Below are 24,927 nucleotides of genomic sequence, written 5' to 3'. Positions count from 1 at the left end.
ATATGCCTTCTCCAGATCCATAAATGCTACATACAAATCCATATATATATATATATTTTTTTTTTTTACTTTGTCGCTGTCTCCCGCGTTTGCGAGGTAGCGCAAGGAAACAGACGAAAGAAATGGCCCAACCCACCCCCATACACATGTATATACATACGTCCACACACGCAAATATACATACCTACACAGCTTTCCATGGTTTACCCCAGACGCTTCACATGCCTTGATTCAATCCACTGACAGCACGTCAACCCCGGTATACCACATCGCTCCAATTCACTCTATTCCTTGCCCTCCTTTCACCCTCCTGCATGTTCAGGCCCCGATCACACAAAATCTTTTTCACTCCATCTTTCCACCTCCAATTTGGTCTCCCTCTTCTCCTTGCTCCCTCCACCTCCGACACATATATCCTCTTGGTCAATCTTTCCTCACTCATCCTCTCCATGTGCCCAAACCACTTCAAAACACCCTCTTCTGCTCTCTCAACCACGCTCTTTTTATTTCCACACATCTCTCTTACCCTTACGTTACTCACTCGATCAAACCACCTCACACCACACATTGTCCTCAAACATCTCATTTCCAGCACATCCATCCTCCTGCGCACAACTCTATCCATAGCCCACGCCTCGCAACCATACAACATTGTTGGAACTACTATTCCTTCAAACATACCCATTTTTGCTTTCCGAGATAATGTTCTCGACTTCCACACATTCTTCAAGGCTCCCAGAATTTTCGCCCCCTCCCCCACCCTATGATCCACTTCCGCTTCCATGGTTCCATCCGCTGCCAGATCCACTCCCAGATATCTAAAACACTTCACTTCCTCCAGTTTTTCTCCATTCAAACTCACCTCCCAATTGACTTGACCCTCAACCCTACTGTACCTAATAACCTTGCTCTTATTCACATTTACTCTTAACTTTCTTCTTCCACATACTTTACCAAACTCAGTCACCAGCTTCTGCAGTTTCTCACATGAATCAGCCACCAGCGCTGTATCATCAGCGAACAACAACTGACTCACTTCCCAAGCTCTCTCATCCCCAACAGACTTCATACTTGCCCCTCTTTCCAAAACTCTTGCATTTACCTCCCTAACAACCCCATCCATAAACAAATTAAACAACCATGGAGACATCACACACCCCTGCCGCAAACCTACATTCACTGAGAACCAATCACTTTCCTCTCTTCCTACACGTACACATGCCTTACATCCTCGATAAAAACTTTTCACTGCTTCTAACAACTTTCCTCCCACACCATATATTCTTAATACCTTCCACAGAGCATCTCTATCAACTCTATCATATGCCTTCTCCAGATCCATAAATGCTACATACAAATCCATTTGCTTTTCTAAGTACTTCTCACATACATTCTTCAAAGCAAACACCTGATCCACACATCCTCTACCACTTCTGAAACCACACTGCTCTTCCCCAATCTGATGCTCTGTACATGCCTTCACCCTCTCAATCAATACCCTCCCATATAATTTACCAGGAATACTCAACAAACTTATACCTCTGTAATTTGAGCACTCACTCCTATCCCCTTTGCCTTTGTACAATGGCACTATGCACGCATTCCGCCAATCCTCAGGCACCTCACCATGAGTCATACATACATTAAATAAATATTTCTTTCATACTATTCGCCATTTCCTACGTTAGCGAGGTAGCGTTAAGAACAGAGGACTGGGCCTTAGAGGGAATATCCTTACCTGGCCCCCTTCTCTGTTCCTTCTTTTGGAAAATTAGAAAAAAAAAAAAAAAAACGAGAGGGGAGGATTTCCAGAGCCTCCGCTCCCTCCCCTTCTACGACACGCAGGGAATACGAGGGAAGTATTCTTTCTTCCCTATCCCCAGTCATAATATATATATGTATATATATATATATATATATATATATATATATATATATATATATATATATATATATATATATATATCAGATTAACAAAATACAGAGAAAAAAACTCAAAATTGAAATCTTTATAAACACAATGAACAAAGAGGCTTTCACCAGAAATATGAGACAATGAACTGCTGCGATCTTATTGGGAATGGAAAACGTTGAGGAATCCCAGGAACAGTTACATCATCCTAACAACTGCTACAGAAACACTGGTGACCATCCTAACCATCGTAACAACTGCTACAGAAACACTGGTGACCACATCTGTAGGAGGTGCCCATGAGAGGCGCCCTCTCTAGTGGAGAGTGGAACTTTACTATGCGGGGGAGGAAAATAACCTGGGAAATTGAGAAAATAGTTTTTGATAAATAGAACACCTGAAGCTTGAGTGGACCGTGCTTGGCGACGAAGAGACGTGGGTGATCTCAGGAGATCAAAGGAGCTGGTCTGGAAGGCGAGGCGTCAACCATGTCTCGAATTACGAGCAACACAAAAGGAATATTAACGATTTACAAGTCAGCCAAGTCCTGTGGTAAGCGAAAATGAAAACGTTGAAAATGATAACAGGAGAATGTTTGTACAACCATGAGACATGACCAGTTTGGACAGATTATCTTTCTGAATGTGACACATGATCCAGACGAAGCTGAGGAAGAAGACGATGAACACCAAGGTCAAGTTGAACAACATTCTCATCAGTAGCTGCCTGTCACAATTCTATGAGGTGGGAGGCTGAGAGAATGCAGCGGAAATTGGGTAAAAAAATTACAGAAGAGGTTGCAATAGAACTTATCAGAGATTATGCAAAATTAGATCCTTTGAACTATAAGGAATGAATACAGCTCTCGAAGAAGGCAGACAGATCCCAAAGACTGAACTAAACAAATATAATGCAGCCAATTTTCAAAAAGATGAGAGTGAATGTAGAATGTAGAAATTCCAATGGGATATCCATATCTAAATTACATGAAATGATTTAAAAAGAAGAGAGTATATTACCATACCGCCATAACTAGGAAGGTGGTGATACGGTTTTAGAGCTGATTGTGGCACAACTGATATGGTTTTTACCCTCTATCAAATCTTAGAAAACCATGGGAACTTTTCTTCGTTGATCTAGAGAAAGCCTTTGACTCTATCCCTATGAAAAGAATATGGAGAGGCGTAAAACATTATAGAGTTCATGAGAAATTATCATATGTTATTACTGGCACTTAGAGCCCGAGCTGATATATCATATGAATAAGTGAACTGGTTTGAGACAACTAGCAGTGTTAGAAGAGGCAGTTTCTTATGAATTCTTTTTTGCTATTATCATCATCATCATTATGACATACATGGATATAATTATTGCGAAAGTTAATGGCCACTCGCAATCAACTTTTGAGAAACTATCATATGCAGATAACATCTGCCACTGAGACATGTCAAGAAACCTACTGGAAAATACAGTTCAGAGAAGGGACAAGATCTTTAGAAAATATAATTTGCAAATAAACCAAAAGATGAGAAAAGTAATGCCTTGCAGGAGAGTGGAGGAGGAAGTGAACATCAGAATCTGAGAAAGTATGTGGGTATAATGGTATTAACGACACACGACTTTCACAAAATAATTACAAAAAGAATACATAAACAAGGTAGTCAGCTGTATCCCCTCCTGACAGGGGAATAGTTCCCTGACGAAGTAATGACACTAATTGCTGATAACTACAAGAAAAAATGAAACACGATAAGTCCTAAAGTACACTTTCGTGTGATTAATATATCGTCAGGGGAGATATGATATCTCCCCTGACGATATATTAATCACACGAGAGTGCAGCTCAGAATTATCGTGTTCCCTTTTTCCTCGTACTAGATCACGCCCACCTCTGTGAACTGTTGCAAAGACACTTATATACATGAACACAGTTAAGGTTGCAACTTTAGTGCACGGAGTTGAAGCTTGGACAATACCATCTAGCGATGAAGTAGGCTCGTGGCTGGAGATATAAAAGTTATGCGATTCATGTAAGGCAAGTAGAGGAGACGAATTACAAAATAATACCTTCAGAAAAGAGCTTGGCCGAACATCATCAAAAATATCTAAACTGAGGTGGCTGGCCGCAGGTGGATGCTGAAGCACCGGATTCCGAATATGACTTTAGAAGACGACGGCTGGGAGACGTAGAGAGCAGCGGCAGGGTAATGCTACTGGCCAACTATATTCCGACATGGAAGGTTGAGGATCTACAGGAGGAAGAGCCTGCCCTCAAGGACATGAGAAAGTCCTTCAGAAGGCGCGTGCTGACAGCCGAAAGCCGACCTGAGAACTGATGTGATAGAAAATGCAACCTACATAACTATCATTATGATCATCATTACTGAATATATATATATATATATATATATATATATATATATATATATATATATATATATATATATATATATATTATCATACTGTCTGCCGTGTTAGCGAGGTAGCGCCAGGAAACAGAAGAAAGAATGGCCAAACCCACCTACATACACATGTATATACGTAAACGCCCACACACGCACATAAGATAAGATACTTTATTCGTCAAATTGTTATACAAAATGTAATACAAAATGAAATTCGTTTTGGCTTTAGAGCTCCTTAGTAGTTGTAAAAAAAAAAAAAAAAAAACATTAAAATATTAACAAGAAATATTGCATAGGTTATTTCATATAAAATGTTACTTTGCTATTGTGTACATGCGATATCAGCTTGTCACCATTCCTATCATGAACCATCACCTACAGTTATCATGAAACTTAAAGCTAGAAGTTATAGTGATGATAGATGATTGAAAAGCAGAATGCTTTTAGGTACAAACGACTTTTTGTATCTATCAGTGTGCAGCTTGGGCAGAGCTAGCCTTCTACCAGATTTAAGATACGTGTAACAATTATGTAGCGGATGCGTTACATCTTTCATCATTCTGTCTACTTGTTTCATTGTACCTTTTTGATAAAGCTTATTCAGTGATGTGGTCTCTGCACCTAGTTTTCTTGCTTTCTTAACAATCCTTCCCAACTTCTTTTTATCTTTGCAAGTAAGTTTTCCATACCAGGCAGTGATTGATTGAAAAATTTATAACTGACTCTAAACTTGATTTGTAAAACAGGCTAATGACCATTTTATCTACATATACATACCTATACATTTCAACGTATACATACCTATACATTTCAACGTATACACACATATACTTACACAGACATATACATATACACACATGTACATATCCATACGTGCTGCCTTCATCCATTCCTGTCGCCACCCCGCTACACATGAAAATGGCACCCCCCCTCCCCCGGCGCGCGCGCGAGGTAGCGCGAGGTAGCGCGAGGAATAGACAACAATGGCCACATTTGTCCACACTCAGTCTCTAGCTGTCATGCACCGAAACCATGGCTTCCTTTCCACATCCATGCCACACAAAACTTTCCATGGTTTACCCCAGACGTTTCACATGCCCTGGTTCAATCCATTGACAGCACGTCGACCCCGATATAACACATCGTTCCAATTCACTCTATTCCTTGCAGGCCTTTCACCCTCCTGTATGTCCAGGCCCCGATAGCTCAAATTCTTTTTCACGCCATCCTTCCTCCTCCAATTTGATCTTCCACTTCTCCTCGTTCTTTTCACCTCTGACACATATATCCTCTTTGCCAATCTTTCCTCACTCATTCTCTCCATGTGACCAAACCATTTCAATACACCCTCTTCTGCTCTCTCAACCACACTTTTTATTACCACACATCTCTCTTACCCTTTCATTATCTACTAAATCAAACCAACTCTCACCACATACTGTCCTCAAACATTCAATTTCCAACACATTCACCCTCCTCCGCACAACCCTGTATATAGCCCACGCCTCGCAACCATATAACATTGCTGGAACCACTATTCCTTCAAACATACCCATTTTTGCTCTCTGAGATAACGTTTCGCCTTTCATACACTATTCAATGCTACCAGAACCTTCGCCCCCTCCCCCACCCTGTCACTTCCGCTCCACGATTCCATCCGCTGCCAAATCCACTCCCAGATATCTAAAACACTTCACTTCCTCCAGTTTTTCTCCATTCAAACTTACCTCCCAATTAACTTGTCCCTCAACCCTACTGAACCCAACAACCTTGCTCTTATTCACATTTACTCTCAAGTTGGGGTGAGAGAGTATTATTAAATATTGAGGAGCATAAAAAGATGTTTTGGAAGGAGGCAAATAAAGTGCGTAAGACAAGAGAACAAATGATAACATCCGTGAAGGGGGCTAATGGGGAGGTAACAACACGTAATGGTGAAAAAAGGAGATATAGTGGGTACTTTGAAGGTTCGTTGAATGTGTTTGATGATAGAGTGGCAGATTTAGGGTGTTTTGGTAGAGGTGGTGTGCGAAGTGAGAGGGTCAGGGAGATTGGTTTGGTAAACAAAGAGGTAGTGAAAGCTTTGTGGAAGATAATAGCCGGCAAGACGGCGGGTTTGGATGGTATTGCAGTGGAATCTATTAAAAAAGGGGGGGTGACTGTGTTGTTGACTGCTTGGTAAGGATATTCAGTGTATGTATGGTTCAGGGTGAAGTGCCTGAGGATTGGCGGAATGCATGCATAGTACCACTGTGTAAAGGCAAAGGGGATAAGGGAGAGTGTTCAAATAACAGAGGTATAAGTTTGTTGAGCATTCCTGGGAAATCATATGGGAGGGTATTGATTGAGAGGGTGAAGGCATGTATAGAGCATCAGATTGGGGAAGAACAGTGTGGTTTCAGAAGTGGTAGAGGATGTGTGGACCAGGTGCTTGCTTTGAAGAATATATGTGAGAAATACTTAGAATAACAAATGGATTTGTATGCAGCATTCATGAATCTGGAGAAAGCACATGATAGAGTTGATAGAGATACTCTGTGGAAGGTATTAAGAGTATATGGTGTGGGAAGCAAGTTGTTAGAAGCAGTGAAACGTTTTTATCAAGGATGGAAGGCATGTGTAAGAGTAGAAAGAGAGGAAAGTGATTGGTTCTCAGTGAATGTCGGCTTGCGGCAGGGGTGCGTGTTGTCTCCATGGTTGTTTAATTTGTTTATGGATGGGGTGGTTAGGGGGGTGAATGCAAGAGTTTTTGAGAGAGGGGCAAGTATGCAGTCTGTTCTGGATGAGAGGACTTGGGAAGTGAGTCAGATGTTGTTCGCTGATGATACAGCGCTGGTGGCTGATTCGGTTGAGAAACTGCAGAAGTTGGTGACTGAATATGGTAAACTGTGTGAATGAAGAAATATATATATATATATATATATATATATATATATATATATATATATATATATATACATATATATTTTTTTATATTATTTTATTATACTTTGTCGCTGTCTCCCGCGTTTGCGAGGTAGCGCAAGGAAACAGACGAAAGAAATGGCCCAACCCCCCCCCATACACATGTATATACATACGTCCACACACGCAAATATACATACCTACACAGCTTTCCATGGTTTACCCCAGACGCTTCACATGCCCTGCTTCAATCCACTGACAGCACGTCAACCCCGGTATACCACATCGCTCCAATTCACTCTATTCCTTGCCATCCTTTCACCCTCCTGCATGTTCAGGCCCCGATCACACAAAATCTTTTTCACTCCATCTTTCCACCTCCAATTTGGTCTCCCTCTTCTCCTTGTTCCCTCCACCTCCGACACATATATCCTCTTGGTCAATCTTTCTTCACTCATCCTCTCCATGTGCCCAAACCACTTCAAAACACCCTCTTCTGCTCTCTCAACCACGCTCTTTTTATTTCCACACATCTCTCTTACCCTTACGTTACTCACTCGATCAAACCACCTCACACCACACATTGTCCTCAAACATCTCATTTCCAGCACATCCATCCTCCTGCGCACAACTCTATCCATAGCCCACACCTCGCAACCATACAACATTGTTGGAACCACTATTCCTTCAAACATACCCATTTTTGCTTTCCGAGATAATGTTCTCGACTTCCACACATTCTTCAAGGCCCCCAGGATTTTCGCCCCCTCCCCCACCCTATGATCCACTTTCGCTTCCATGGTTCCATCCGCTGCCAGATCCACTCCCAGATATCTAAAACACTTCACTTCCTCCAGTTTTTCTCCATTCAAACTCACCTCCCAATTGACTTGACCCTCAACCCTACTGTACCTAATAACCTTGCTCTTATTCACATTTACTCTTAACTTTCTTCTTCCACACACTTTTCCAAACTCAGTCACCAGCTTCTGCAGTTTCTCACATGAATCAGCCACCAGCGCTGTATCATCAGCGAACAACAACTGACTCACTTCCCAAGCTCTCTCATCCCCAACAGACTTCATACTTGCCCCTCTTTCCAAACTTTGCATTTACCTCCCTAACAACCCCCTCCATAAACAATTTTAAAAAACCATGGAGACATCACACACCCCTGCCGCAAACCTACATTCACTGAGAACCAATCACTTTCCTCTCTTCCTACACGTACACATGCCTTACATCCTCGATAAAAACTTTTCACTGCTTCTAACAACTTTCCTCCCACACCATATATTCTTAATACCTTCCACAGAGCATCTCTATCAACTCTATCATATGCCTTCTCCAGATCCATAAATGCTACATACAAATCCATTTGCTTTTCTAAGTACTTCTCACATACATTCTTCAAAGCAAACACCTGATCCACACATCCTCTACCACTTCTGAAACCACACTGCTCTTCCCCAATCTGATGCTCTGTACATGCCTTCACCCTCTCAATCAATACCCTCCCATATAATTTACCAGGAATACTCAACAAACTTATACCTCTGTAATTTGAGCACTCACTCTTATCCCCTTTGCCTTTGTACAATGGCACTATGCACGCATTCCGCCAATCCTCAGGCACCTCACCATGAGTCATACATACATTAAATAAATATTCATTCATACGATTCGCCATTTAACTACGTTAGGCGAGGTAGCGTTATGAACAGAGGGAATGGGCTTAGAGGGAATATCCTTACCTGGCCCCTTCTCTGTTCCTTCTTTTGGAAAATTAAAAAAAAAAAAAAAAAAAACGAGAGGGGAGGATTTCCAGGAGCCTCCGCTCCCTCCCCTTCTACGACACGCAGGGAATACGAGGGAAGTATTCTTTCTTCCCTATACACAGGCATTATATATTAGGGATATATATATATATATATATATATATATATATATGTATATATATATATATATATATATATATATATATCGATAAACAAAAATACAGAGAAAAAACTCAAAATTGAAATCTTTATAAACACAATGAACAAAGAGGCTTTCACCAGAAATATGTGACAATGAACTGCTGCGATCTTATTGGGAATGGAAAACGTTGAGGAATCCCAGGAACAGTTACATCATCCTAACAACTGCTACAGAAACACTGGTGACCATCCTAACCATCGTAACAACTGCTACAGAAACACTGGTGACCATCCTAACCATCCTAACAACTGCTACAGAAACACTGGTGACCATCGTAACCATCCTAACAACTGCTACAGAAACACTGGTGACCATCCTAACCATCGTAACAACTGCTACAGAAACACTGGTGACCACATCTGTAGGAGGTGCCCGGGAGAGGCGCCCTCTCTAGTGGAGAGAGGAACTTTACTATGCGGGGGAGGAAAATAACCTGGGAAATTGAGAAAATAGTTTTTGATAAATAGAACACCTGAAGCTTGAGTGGACCGTGGTTGGCGACGAAGAGACGTGGGTGATCTCAGGAGATCAAAGGAGCTGGTCTGGAAGGCGAGGCGTCAACCATGTCTCGAATGACGAGCAACACAAAAGGAATATTAACGATTTACAAGTCAGCCAAGTCCTGTGGTCAACCTGGTTAAGCGAAAATGAAAACGTTGAAAATGATAACAGGAGAATGTTTGTACAACCATGAGACATGACCAGTTTGGACAGATTATCTTTCTGAATGTGACACATGATCCAGACGATGCTGAGGAAGAAGACGATGAACACCAAGGTCAAGTTGAACAACATTCTCATCAGTAGCTGCCTGTCACAATTCCATGAGGTGGGAGGCTGAGAGAAAGCAGCGGAAATTGGGTAAAAAAATTACAGAAGAGGTTGCAATAGAACTTATCAGAGATTATGCAAAATTAGATCCTTTGAACTATAAGGAATGAATACAGCTCTCGAAGAAGGCAGACAGATCCCAAAGACTGAACTAAACAAATATAATGCAGCCAATTTTCAAAAAGATGAGAGTGAATGTAGAATGTAGAAATTCCAGTGGGATATCCATATCTAAATTACATGAAATGATTTAAAAAGAAGAGAGGATATTACCATACCGCCATAACTAGGAAGGTGGTGATACGGTTTTAGAGCTGATTGTGGCACAACTGATATGGTTTTTACCCTCTATCAAATCTTAGAAAACCATGGGAACTTTTCTTCGTTGATCTAGAGAAAGCCTTTGACTCTATCCCTATGAAAAGAATATGGAGAGGCGTAAAACATTATAGAGTTCATGAGAAATTATCATATGTTATTACTGGCACTTAGAGCCCGAGCTGATATATCATATGAATAAGTGAACTGGTTTGAGACAACTAGCAGTGTTAGAAGAGGCAGTTTCTTATGAATTCTTTTTTGCTATTATCATCATCATCATTATGACATACATGGATATAATTATTGCGAAAGTTAATGGCCACTCGCAATCAACTTTTGAGAAACTATCATATGCAGATAACATCTGCCACTGAGACATGTCAAGAAACCTACTGGAAAATACAGTTCAGAGAAGGGACAAGATCTTTAGAAAATATAATTTGCAAATAAACCAAAAGATGAGAAAAGTAATGCCTTGCAGGAGAGTGGAGGAGGAAGTGAACATCAGAATCTGAGAAAGTATGTGGGTATAATGGTTTAACGACACACGACTTTCACAAAATAATTACAAAAAGAATACATAAACAAGGTAGTCAGCTGTATCCCCTCCTGACAGGGGAATAGTTCCCTGACGAAGTAATGACACTAATTGCTGATAACTACAAGAAAAAATGAAACACGATAAGTCCTAAAGTACACTTTCGTGTGATTAATGTATCGTCAGGGGAGATATGATATCTCCCCTGACGATATATTAATCACACGAGAGTGCAGCTCAGAATTATCGTGTTCCCTTTTTCCTCGTACTAGATCACGCCCACCACTGTGAACTGTTGCAAAGACACTTATATACATGAACACAGTTAAGGTTGCAACTTTAGTGCACGGAGTTGAAGCTTGGACAATACCATCTAGCGATGAAGTAGGCTCGTGGCTGGAGATATAAAAGTTATGCGATTCATGTAAGGCAAGTAGAGGAGACGAGTTACAAAATAATACCTTCAGAAAAGAGCTTGGACGAACATCATCAAAAATATCTAAACTGAGGTGGCTGGCCGCAGGTGGATGCTGAAGCACCGGATTCCGAATATGACCTTTAGAAGACACGGTGGGAGACGTAGAGAGCAGCGGCAGGGTAATGCTACTGGCCAACTATATTCCGACATGGAAGGTTGAGGATCTACAGGAGGAAGAGCCTGCCCTCAAGGACATGAGAAAGTCCTTCAGAAGGCGCGTGGCTGACAGCCGAAAGCCGACCTGAGAACTGATGTGATAGAAAATGCAACCTACATAACTATCATTATGATCATCATTACTGAATATATATATATATTATATATATATATATAATATATATTATATATATATATATATAGATATATATATATATAATTATTCATTCGGTCTGCCGTGTTAGCGAGGTAGCGCCAGGAAACAGACGAAAGAAATGGCCCAACCCACCCCATACACATGTATATACATACGTCCACACACGCAAATATACATACCTACACAGCTTTCCATGGTTTACCCCAGACGCTTCACATGCCCTGCTTCAATCCACTGACAGCACGTCAACCCCGGTATACCACATCGATCCAATTCACTCTATTCCTTGCCATCCTTTCACCCTCCTGCATGTTCAGGCCCCGATCACACAAAATCTTTTTCACTCCATCTTTCCACCTCCAATTTGGTCTCCCTCTTCTCCTTGTTCCCTCCACCTCCGACACATATATCCTCTTGGTCAATCTTTCTTCACTCATCCTCTCCATGTGCCCAAACCATTTCAATACACCCTCTTCTGCTCTCTCAACCACACTTTTTATTACCACACATCTCTCTTACCCTTTCATTATCTACTAAATCAAACCAACTCTCACCACATACTGTCCTCAAACATTCAATTTCCAACACATTCACCCTCCTCCGCACAACCCTGTATATAGCCCACGCCTCGCAACCATATAACATTGCTGGAACCACTATTCCTTCAAACATACCCATTTTTGCTCTCTGAGATAACGTTTCGCCTTTCATACACTATTCAATGCTACCAGAACCTTCGCCCCCTCCCCCACCCTGTGACTCACTTCCGCTCCACGATTCCATCCGCTGCCAAATCCACTCCCAGATATCTAAAACACTTCACTTCCTCCAGTTTTTTCCATTCAAACTTACCTCCCAATTAACTTGTCCCTCAACCCTACTGAACCCAACAACCTTGCTCTTATTCACATTTACTCTCAAGTTGGGGTGAGAGAGTATTATTAAATATTGAGGAGCATAAAAAGATGTTTTGGAAGGAGGCAAATAAAGTGCGTAAGACAAGAGAACAAATGATAACATCCGTGAAGGGGGCTAATGGGGAGGTAACAACACGTAATGGTGAAAAAAGGAGATATAGTGGGTACTTTGAAGGTTCGTTGAATGTGTTTGATGATAGAGTGGCAGATTTAGGGTGTTTTGGTAGAGGTGGTGTGCGAAGTGAGAGGGTCAGGGAGATTGGTTTGGTAAACAAAGAGGTAGTGAAAGCTTTGTGGAAGATAATAGCCGGCAAGACGGCGGGTTTGGATGGTATTGCAGTGGAATCTATTAAAAAAGGGGGGGTGACTGTGTTGTTGACTGCTTGGTAAGGATATTCAGTGTATGTATGGTTCAGGGTGAAGTGCCTGAGGATTGGCGGAATGCATGCATAGTACCACTGTGTAAAGGCAAAGGGGATAAGGGAGAGTGTTCAAATAACAGAGGTATAAGTTTGTTGAGCATTCCTGGGAAATCATATGGGAGGGTATTGATTGAGAGGGTGAAGGCATGTATAGAGCATCAGATTGGGAAGAACAGTGTGGTTTCAGAAGTGGTAGAGGATGTGTGGACCAGGTGCTTGCTTTGAAGAATATATGTGAGAAATACTTAGAATAACAAATGGATTTGTATGCAGCATTCATGAATCTGGAGAAAGCACATGATAGAGTTGATAGAGATACTCTGTGGAAGGTATTAAGAGTATATGGTGTGGGAAGCAAGTTGTTAGAAGCAGTGAAACGTTTTTATCAAGGATGGAAGGCATGTGTAAGAGTAGAAAGAGAGGAAAGTGATTGGTTCTCAGTGAATGTCGGCTTGCGGCAGGGGTGCGTGTTGTCTCCATGGTTGTTTAATTTGTTTATGGATGGGGTTGTTAGGGGGGTGAATGCAAGAGTTTTTGAGAGAGGGGCAAGTATGCAGTCTGTTCTGGATGAGAGGACTTGGGAAGTGAGTCAGATGTTGTTCACTGATGATACAGCGCTGGCGGCTGATTCGGTTGAGAAACTGCAGAAGTTGGTGACTGAATATGGTAAACTGTGTGAATGAAGAAATATATATATATATATATATATATATATATATATATATATATATATATATATATATATATATATTTTTTTTTTTTTTTTATTATACTTTGTCGCTGTCTCCCGCGTTTGCGAGGTAGCGCAAGGAAACAGACGAAAGAAATGGCCCAACCCCCCCCCATACACATGTATATACATACGTCCACACACGCAAATATACATACCTACACAGCTTTCCATGGTTTACCCCAGACGCTTCACATGCCCTGCTTCAATCCACTGACAGCACGTCAACCCCGGTATACCACATCGCTCCAATTCACTCTATTCCTTGCCATCCTTTCACCCTCCTGCATGTTCAGGCCCCGATCACACAAAATCTTTTTCACTCCATCTTTCCACCTCCAATTTGGTCTCCCTCTTCTCCTCGTTCCCTCCACCTCCGACACATATATCCTCTTGGTCAATCTTTCTCACTCATCCTCTCCATGTGCCCAAACCACTTCAAAACACCCTCTTCTGCTCTCTCAACCACGCTCTTTTTATTTCCACACATCTCTCTTACCCTTACGTTACTCACTCGATCAAACCACCTCACACCACACATTGTCCTCAAACATCTCATTTCCAGCACATCCATCCTCCTGCGCACAACTCTATCCATAGCCCACACCTCGCAACCATACAACATTGTTGGAACCACTATTCCTTCAAACATACCCATTTTTGCTTTCCGAGATAATGTTCTCGACTTCCACACATTCTTCAAGGCCCCCAGATTTTCGCCCCCTCCCCCACCCTATGATCCACTTTCGCTTCCATGGTTCCATCCGCTGCCAGATCCACTCCCAGATATCTAAAACACTTCACTTCCTCCAGTTTTTCTCCATTCAAACTCACCTCCCAATTGACTTGACCCTCAACCCTACTGTACCTAATAACCTTGCTCTTATTCACATTTACTCTTAACTTTCTTCTTCCACACACTTTTCCAAACTCAGTCACCAGCTTCTGCAGTTTCTCACATGAATCAGCCACCAGCGCTGTATCATCAGCGAACAACAACTGACTCACTTCCCAAGCTCTCTCATCCCCAACAGACTTCATACTTGCCCCTCTTTCCAAAACTCTTGCATTTACCTCCCTAACAACCCCATCCATAAACAAATTAAACAACCATGGAGACATCACACACCCCTGCCGCAAACCTACATATATATATATATATATATATATATATATATATATATATATATATATATATATATATATGTATATATATATACATACATACATATCTATGGGGTGGTAAAGAAACCACGGTACCTCCGTAGTCCGTGCGTGTCGTAGAAGGCGAATAAAGGGGGCCGGGGCGAGAGGCAAGAAACCCTCTTTTCATTTATTTCAATTCTAAAAGACGGAGCAGGAGCCAGGCAGGGAGTGCTCATCCCCCTCAAAGGCTCAGGCTCGGGTGTTTAAATGTGTGTGGATGTAACCAAGATGAGAAGAAAGGAGAGATTGGTGGTATATTTGAGGAAGGAGACCCGGATATTCCAACTCTACTTGAAGCAAAGCTCAAGGGAAAAGGGGAAGAATGATCTGGAAACGTCTTGGGAGTAAAGTCAGGAGTTGGTGAGAGGACAAGAGCAATGGAAAGAGTAGCATTACTCCTGAGGCAGGAGTTGTGGGAGTGTGTGATAGAGTGAAAGGAAATGAATTCTACATTGATGTGGATAAAACTGAAAGTGGATGGCAAGATCATGATAGGTAAGTGTTTTCGGAGCAGCTGAGTGAGTGAGTCAGAATTTTTGATTTAAGAGACCGGGTATTAGCGATGGGTGATTTAGATGCACAGGTGAGTAACATTGCAGTTTAGGGTATAACTGGGGGAAGCACTGAGTATTCAGTATTAAGAATGGAAGTAGTGAACAGCTTATGGAGTTGTGTGCTGAACGAGGACTGGCCACTGGGAATACCTGGTTTAAAAAGGACTTACACAGGTGTACGTATGTGAATAGGAGAGATGTTAATTGATAAGCGTGTAAAAGAAAGATTTCTGGATGTAAATGTGCTGAGAGGCGCAGCTGGTGAGATGTTTAATCACTATCTTGTGAAGGCGTGGGTGAAGATTTGTAAAGGGCTCCGGAAAAAAAAAGGGGAACAGTGTCGGTGAGAAGAGAGTGGTGAGAGTAAGTGAACCTGGAAAAGAGAGGTGTGAAGAAATACTAAAAGATATTAAGTGTAGAATAGCAAAAGTAAATGAAGCTGGAGGAGTGGGTAAGGAATGGAAGGTATTCAGGGAAGCATTGCTGGCATATGGAAGAGATGAATGTGGCATGCGAAGGGTGGGAGGTGGGCATATCAGAAAGGGCAGTGAGTGGTGGGATGAGGAATTAAAGTGCAAATGATTGGGGGATGTATAAGGGAAAGCGGCAGAAAGTCAAGAGGAAGGTGCACGGGTTGATAAAAAGGGTAAATGAGAGATGGGGTGAACAAGTAATACGAAACCTTAGGGAGAATAAGAATATATTTTGGAAGGAGGAAAGTAATGTGCGAAAGACAAGAGAACAAATAGGAAAATCGGTGAAGGTATCAAAAGGGTAAGTGATAACAGGTGTTGATGGGGTGAGGAGGAGGATTTGAAAGGATTGTTAAATATGTTTGATGACAGAGTGGCACATGTACGGTGTTTGGATTTGGGTGATATGCGAAGTGAGTCATGGAGAGAAGTTTGGCGAAGAGAGAGGAAGTGGCGAAAGAAGTTCGCGAGGTGAAATAAGGCAAGGCGGCGGGAATGTATGGTACTGCGGTTCTACTTATTAAGAAAGGGATTGACTGTGTTGTTGATTGGTTGGTAATGATATTCAGTGTATGGTGAGGTGCCTGATGATTGGTGAAATGCTTGTATAGTGCCATTGTATGAAGGCAAGGGTGAGTGTTCAAACTACAGAGTTATAAGTTTGTTGAAATACCTGGCAAGTTGTATGGGAGGGTATTGACTGGTTGGGTGAGGGTACTACAGAGGATTGGATTGGGGAGGAGCAGTGTGTTTTAAGAAATGGTAGAGGATGTGTGGATCAGGCGTTTGCTTTAAAAAAATGTGTGAGAAATATTTAGAAAAACAGGTGGATCTGTACGTGGCTTTTGTGGATCCGAAGAAAGCATATGTTAGAGTTGACAGAGATGTCTTTTGGAAGGTCTTAAGAATATGTGTGGGAGGAAAGCCGCCAGAAGCAGTGAGTTTTTATTAAGGGTGAACGAGTAAGAAGAGAGGAGGGTGAATGGTTGCGAGTGAAGGATGGTCTGCGGCAGGGGTATGTAATGTCCCTTGTTCACTTTGTTTATGGATGGAATGGTGAGGGAGGTAAATGCAGGAATTTTGGAGAGAAGGGTGGGTGTGCAGTCTGTTGAGGGTGAGAGGACCTGGGATGTGAGTCAGTTGTTTGCTGGTGATACAGCATTGTGAGAGATTCGAGTGAGAAACTGCAGTTGGTGAAAGAGTGGTGTGTGTGCAAGGAGGAAGTTGAGAGCAAATGTAAATAAAAGCAAGGTTGAGGGACAGGTTAATTGGGATGTGAGCTTGAATGGAGAGAAATTGGAGGAAGTGAAGTGTTTTAGACACCTGGGAGCGGATATGGTAGGGAATAGAAGCATGGAAGCGTAAGTGGGTCATAGGGTGGGGGAGGCAGCGATAGTTCTGGAAGAGTTCAAGAATGTGTGGAAAGAGAGAATGTTATCTGAAAGGGCCAAAATGGGTATGTTTGAATGAATAGTAGTCCTAACAATATTCATGGATGCGAGGCATGGGCTATAGATAAGGCTGTGCAGAGAAGGGTGTTTTAGAAATGAGATGTTTGGGGATGTGTGCTAATAAAAGGAGTGTGATTGAGACCTGAAGAGGGGTTGCTGATATGGTTTGGACATATGGAGAGAATGAGTAAGGAAAGGTTGACAAAAGGGATGTATGATTCGGAAGTGAAGGGAACAAGGAAAAAGAGGAGATCAAATGGAGACGGAAGGATGGAGCGAAAACGATTTTGAGCAATCAGGACCTGAACATTTAGGTCTCCAAACACGGATATTATGTGACTCAAGTTCTGTCTCTCTAATTCCACACTTTTCCTCTGTTTCGCCTATTGCTCTCATAATTATACAAATTTTATATCTTTCTTCGATTATCTAAACTCCTGCCATGAGATTGTGACATCCTCTCACTCGCAAGCAGAGATCCTCTAACTCTGGGATTTCAACGTTCACCATAGGGAATGGTTGAATTCCTCTCATACGGATGGTGGAGGGATTGAAGCCCTCACGTTCTCCCTTCTCAGTGATTTAGAGCAAATTATCTCCCACCCTACCCATATTCCTGACCGTTATGACCACTTTCCTAATATTCTGGATTTGTTTTTCACCTCTAATCCATCCCGCTATAAATACACAATCTCGCCCCCAGTTGGTTCATCTGATCACACTCTCATTAATGTATCCATTCTAACGACACGTTATAAATACACAATCTCTCCCCCAACTGGTTCATCTGATCACACTCTCATACATGTATCTATTCTAACGGCACCTCCCCCCAGCAGCTCCTTCTAAGCGTAAATATTGGCACCTGAACAAAGCTGACTGGAATAACTTACGTAACTTCTTATCTGACTTTCCTAGGGTAAATTACTGTCCTCGTGTGGTGATGCTTCTGTCTCCGCCAAACAGATAGCAGAGGTTATTCTTGCGGGAATGGAAGCATTTATCACCTCCAAGACGACCTCTTCTTCCTATCTATGGTTCAACCGTTCCTGTTCTGAGGCCATTCAAGCAAAGGTTCAGGCATATCGGACTTGGAAAAACTCTCCTTCCTCCGACTCCCATTCAGCTTTTATCACTGCCCGTAATTGCTGTAAGCACGATATTCCTTTATTCAAAGGAAGTGTGATACCCTCTCCTCGTCATCCACTGATAGGCCTTTCTGGTCTTTAGCTAAGGGCATCTCTAGCAACTTCTGTCGCTCTACCTTCCTTTCAATTTTCCATTCTGACGGTATTGTGGCTGTCTTTTCCGTAGATAAAACAACTCTGATTCTCATTTCTCTTCTAACTCCACCTTTGATGACTCTGACATTCCTTACCCCCTGATGCTCCTCTTACTTATCCTATGCCCCTTCCCGTAGTCTCTTTTCGGACTATCCGAATAGCCTTTTTTCTCTAGACAAAAGCAAGGCTTATGGTTCTGATGGCATCCATCGCCTTGTACTGAAAGCGTGTACCTCTGAACTTGCACATGTGCTAACTGGTCTGTTACGTTTCTGTTTAGAAACCAAAACTTTTCCTTCTCCTTGGAAGCTTGCATTGATACCTCCTATCCTTTAGAAGGATGACTGTTCTGACACCTCTAACTATCGTCTAATTGCTTTGATATCTATTTCTGAAGTCTTTGAATCCCTCCTTAATTCCAAAATCCTTAAACACCTCGAAATCACAGTCTTCTCCCTGATCACCAGTATGGCTTTCGTAAGGCGAGATTCAATGGTGATATTCTTTCCTATCTTACTAATGTCTGCCTATCATCTCTGAAAGAATTTGGGGAGTCAAGTGTAGTTGCCCTTGACATAACTAAGGCTTTTGACAGGGTGTGGCATCGGGGTCTCATGTCTAAGCTACCCTGTTTAGGCTCTCCTCCCTCATCTTGCTCCTTCATATCTAGCTTCCTCTCCGGCCGATCTATCTCTGTTGTTTTAGTGGGTCAGCCTGTCCCCTTTTCTCCATCAGCAGCGGGGTTCCTCAAGGTTTTGTCCCGTCCCCTACAGTTTTTCTCCGTTTTTCAACGAGTTCCTCTTTTTCACAAATAATCCAGTGCACTCATTCGCTGACGACTCAACACTGCATTCATCCACGTCCTTCAATTCTGCTCCCTCTTCATTCACTCGATTTGCATCTCGTCTTGACACAGCTTCCTCAATAAACTCAGACTTGGACATGATATCTCAGTGGGGTACACAAAGTCTTGTTAAGCTTAATGCCTCCAAGACCTAGTTTCTACCCATCTCTTTATCGAAAACTTCTCACAACTCTCCTCTCTCCTTTGAAGGTCTTGTAATTCTACCTCTTGACTAAATGAACATCCTTGGCATTACTGTAACATCCACTCTTTCTTGGAAACCCCACATTACTTTCCTCTTTCTTTTCTTTAACTGTTTCATAATTCTCTTTACATTCGATTTAAGGCCCGACCTTGATTTGGACTTTTGTCTGTGACTGTAGCCTTCAACATGAAAAAATTGGAAAGATGTGGCATACATGGGTCAACGTGCTGTCAGTGGACTGAATCAGGGCATGTGAGGTTTCTGGGGTAAACCATGGAAAGATCTGTGGGGCCTGGTTGTGGATAGGGAGCTGTGGTTTCAGTGCATTACACATGACAGCTGGAGAATGAATATGAGCGGATGTGTCCAACCTTCGTCTATTCCTGGTGCTTCCTTGTAATGTGGGAAACGAAGATCAAGTATTCTAAATATATACATATATACATATATATATATATATATATATATATATATATATATATATATATATATATATATATATATATATCGTGTCATTGTTTGGTATGTTGGCATGAGTTCGAGAAACCAGTAAGAAGCAGGAACGGAGGAAATATTAGGAGCGAGAAAACAAAAACTTCCCGTCAGAACTGTGTCAAGGCAGGTGCTGACGTGATGTCCAACACACAAGACTGTACACTCCGCCGCTACGTATCGTAACTTGTCGTAACGAAAATGGAAACCGTTTTCCAATCGTAAATATCAGCACAGGAAACTACAATCACGGTAACTGTATCCGTTCGCCGTATGAAGACGATACTGACTGTAGTAAACTACTTTACCTCTTATATAACACAATTGTAAAATATTTCCTTTCTGAGTTACGATCTTTGCTTGTCATTCTTTTTCCTAATACACTCATGGAAATGGCCAACTCTGTAGAAAATTACAGAGGACGGGAAAAAATGAGGCTGAGGCATGTTATGTGGTACAGTCCAGTTGTGCATATGTGAACATATTGTTACCAAGTGATCATTCAGTTCTGGCCCATCGCGTGTACAGCCGCCAGCACCGAGCGTCAGGGGAACTGCTCACTACTGACACGTTAGCACTCAAACCCTGGCTTGGTGAGTCGTAAATAAATGGTGACCGAAAGGGCGCGTTACTGAGTCAGGATTTCCAGGTCTGGGAGTGGCGGGGTAAACCTGGTCATATTTACAGTATCCCCGAACGGGACGGTATGACTCTTGAGCAAGAAGATACAACTCTTAAGTACGACGTTATGTCCATTAAGCAAGTCATAACGACCCTTAGGTGTATAATCATACCTAAGGGTCGTATGATTGCGTTTAAGGGTCGTACAATCATAACGAAGGGTCGTATTTTCGTGCCCGTCAGCCTGGCCTTCCAACATTCAGCAACTCCCATAATTCGCCACTTACGAAGGTACTGGTGGTCAGCCGCTCGTGTATGGCCAATTCGCCACCCTGTTGTCCAAACATCGCCACAGCCCACTGTTTGCTCTGTTTTGAATGTTCAGCGAGTGACGACGCAAGACCTGTTTCACAGGGCATCAAAGCGTTATAGACTCAAACCAAGACCTTTACCTGAGGCTTACGAGCCACAGCTGATGTTTCGATGATCCTCCATGCATTCCTACAACAGCTGCCGTGCGGGATAACATGCAACACATTTCTCCCTTCTATCCGGAGGCATCAACCTTACCACAGCAAGTTGACCTTCACGTTCTCCCGCCTTCAGCCTCACCTGGGTCAAATGCCACTCCCAACACCTCGACAACTGTCCAGTTACCCATCGCTTCCATTGTCTACATTGTACATTTAAGGAAGAAAAACAAGTTTATTTATTCGATCTGATACCAGGTCCCCTGGTAAACATCGATACCCATCATCCGGCAAAATCCGTAATTTGGCAACTCCTCTGCTCCAACGTTGCCGGATTAAAGATTCCAGAGGAAAGTTAAGATGAAATACCTTCAGTGAACTACTACAAACATTACCAGCAAAAATTATATATTTTACAGTGTTAAGTCACTGAGCATGACTCTCAATACGATGGCTTGGCTTTTGACCTTACCCTTAAGTGTTAGGTGAAAGTTCACATCATTACAGATAAATGTAGTGTACTAGCCTTGCTCAAGGGTCGTCCGGTTGTGTTCACGGATCATACCGTTGTGCTCAACGGAGAGAACTGTTGAGGACAACGGTTAAGATGGATGTACTCCTCGAGAAAATAAGCGGGTGAACTGGAAGTGTCATCAGGAAATTTGGAGGAAAAAGATGGAAAACTTGAGGAAACATCTGTTGAGCAACAGACCAGAGAACATGAGGTACAAACCAGAGGATGAGGTAGTAAATGCTGGCAACACTTGGTCATCATCAGAACGTTTCTATAACAGAAATACAAGGTTATGAGACGAGGCTTTACGGGTGTACATTCCCTTTTTCTTTGCTGTAAATACGTAGGTATACACCCAAAAATACACAAATAGATGGAAAGGTCGCAAGATACACATAAATGCACGTACACATATACGTGCACACATACACACAGAACCATATGTGTACACGACAAATATTGGTGAGGATAGAGGGGGTAAGAATGCTACCCATGTGCCTCCTGCGTGGCGCGAGAAGCGACTGCAGGAGCCGCAGGCTGGAGACGCTCCACGTCTTGTGTCATCACGACAGAAAAAACTAAACGAGGAATCATCCTCGAAGGCTCAGGGTGTGTTCAGTACTACTGGGTGATGCAGCATGCTGGCCAGCACTGCTGTGTTTATCACGTTCCTCTCCCTGGCTCACGTCTCTCTCTCTCTCTCTCTCTCTCTCTCTCTCTCTCTCTCTCTCTCTCTCTCTCTCTCTCTCTCTCTCTCTCTCTCTCTCATCTATCTATCTATCTATCTCTGTTTCACCTACTGGTAAGTTGCTAGTAATCACTGTATAAATTCACACTCTCCTCTACTCATATATAACACCTGACAACATGCAGCTCACACAGCTGTTTAACCTCAACTCTAGATTCTTCCACACAGTGTACAGGGAGAACTCCTGCTAGCGCGCTGTTACAGTCCTTCTCCGTCGCCCAGAGGGAACGGCACCACGGGTCAAGGAGGGCTGGACGGTCCCCAGGGCCACCTTCACCGTCATCGAGCAAGTGGAACCCGCCTCACCTCTTCCAGCACTACTCCTATGCTTGGCGGTCTCTGTTCATTTCTGCAACATTTGAGTCTAAAATCGATCATCATTGTGGAACACCATCTGTCTACTTCTCCTCCGGAGACAAGAAGCCAAAGGCTGCCTCTTCTTTACATTATCAAATCAACTACAATCTCTACTATCATTTCCGCTACAACGGTAGCGCAGTGCTGACTGCGGAACGCAAACACTTCGTGGATCTTGAAACTCCTATATTTGAAGCCATTTAACTCAAAATTTTCCTACTCTCTACAGATCTGCTTTTATGTTTTGTGCATTTTCAGCCAAATTCTTCCACCTTAACGCAACTCTTCGACTATCTCATCTCCTCTGCCACAAAGTATGGCTCTCTTTACATCCATGTGCTGAAATCCTCTACGCAGGGATTTCAACGGACACCACAAGGAGTGTTTAAACCCTACTTAGGACGATCCCGGTGGAGCTGAATCCCTTTCTTTTTCCCTCGTTGATAATGTGGAACAAATCATCAAAAACCCAACACAAGTTCCTGACTATCGTAACAGCTCTTCCAGAGCACATGACATATTTTTACCTCTATATCCTCCATTTATACATGCATTATTTCTGCTCCTAAGGATCCTCCGACAATGATGTTATTGCTATCACTTCCAGCTGAGCACGCCAGCTCCCTTACCCCCTTCAAAACACCAGCTTCCCTATGCTCCCTATCTCCTTGCGAAACGCCAACTCTGACAATCTGGAAGAGTTCAGCGGTCAACCCTACACATCTACACTGACTCTCCTCAGGAGAGGTCAAGTTTTACTGGCCGGGATGCCTCCAGCTGTGCTGGACGTATAGCTGGGGCTCTCTTTGTTGAGACGGATGCCTGCCTTCCTTCCTCTATTTCATATATTTCTCCCTAGTCATGGATTGATCGCGCCTGATCTAATGCTTGTCATATCAGGAATAAAGTGTATCAGACTATGAAACTCTCCACTTCCCTTGAATCTCAAGCCGTTTTCGTTTCTCTTCGGAGTCACGGAGAGATTGTTAATCATAAACTCAAACATACTTTCATAAAGAGAAAGTGCGCTAATTTGACTATTACAGATAAATCTTTCTGGTTCTTAACCAAAAGCATATCCAGTACCTGCTGTAATTCAATCTTTCCTCCAACCCAATAAATCTATTGCTAACCCTTCAGCGAACAACAACTGACTCACTTCCCAAGCTCTCTCATACACAACAGACAGCATACTTGCCCCTCTCTCCAAAACTCTTACATTCACCTCTCTAACAACCCCATCCATAAAAAAATCAAACAACCATGGAGACATCACGCACCCCTGCCGCAAACCAACATTCACTGGGAACCAATCACTTTCCTCTCTTCCTACTCGTACACATGCCTTACACTCTTGATAAAAACTTTTCACTGCTTTTAGCAACTTACCTCCTACACCAAATATTCTTAATACCTTCCACAGACCATCTCTATCAACTCTATCATATGCCTTCTCCAGATCCATTAATGCTACATACAAATCCATTTGTTTTTCTAAGTATTTCTCACATACATCCTTCAAAGCAAACACCTGATCCACACATCTTCTACCACTTCTGAAACCACATTGCTCTTCCCCAGTCTGATGCTCTGTATATGCTCTCACTCTCTCAATCAATACCATCCCATATAATTTACCAGGAATACTCAACAAACTTATACCTCTGTAATTTAAATACTCACCTTTATCCCCTTTGCCTTTGTACAATGGCATTATGCATGCATTCCGCCAATCCTCAGGCACTTCACCATGAGTCATACTAACACTGAATATCCTCACCAACCAGTCAACAACACAGTCACCCTCTTCTTTTACTAAATTCCACCGCAATACAATCCAAACCCGCTGCCTCGCCGACTTTCATCTTCCGCAAAGCTTTCACTACCTCTTTTATGTTTACCAAACCATTCTCCCTGACCCTCTCAGCCCTCTTCACCGATGTTCTCATATGTTCTCT

This window comes from Panulirus ornatus, chromosome 4 (assembly GCF_036320965.1).
Source record: "Panulirus ornatus isolate Po-2019 chromosome 4, ASM3632096v1, whole genome shotgun sequence".
Taxonomy (NCBI): Eukaryota; Metazoa; Arthropoda; class Malacostraca; order Decapoda; family Palinuridae; genus Panulirus; species Panulirus ornatus.
Note: the sequence above shows the minus strand (reverse complement) of the source record.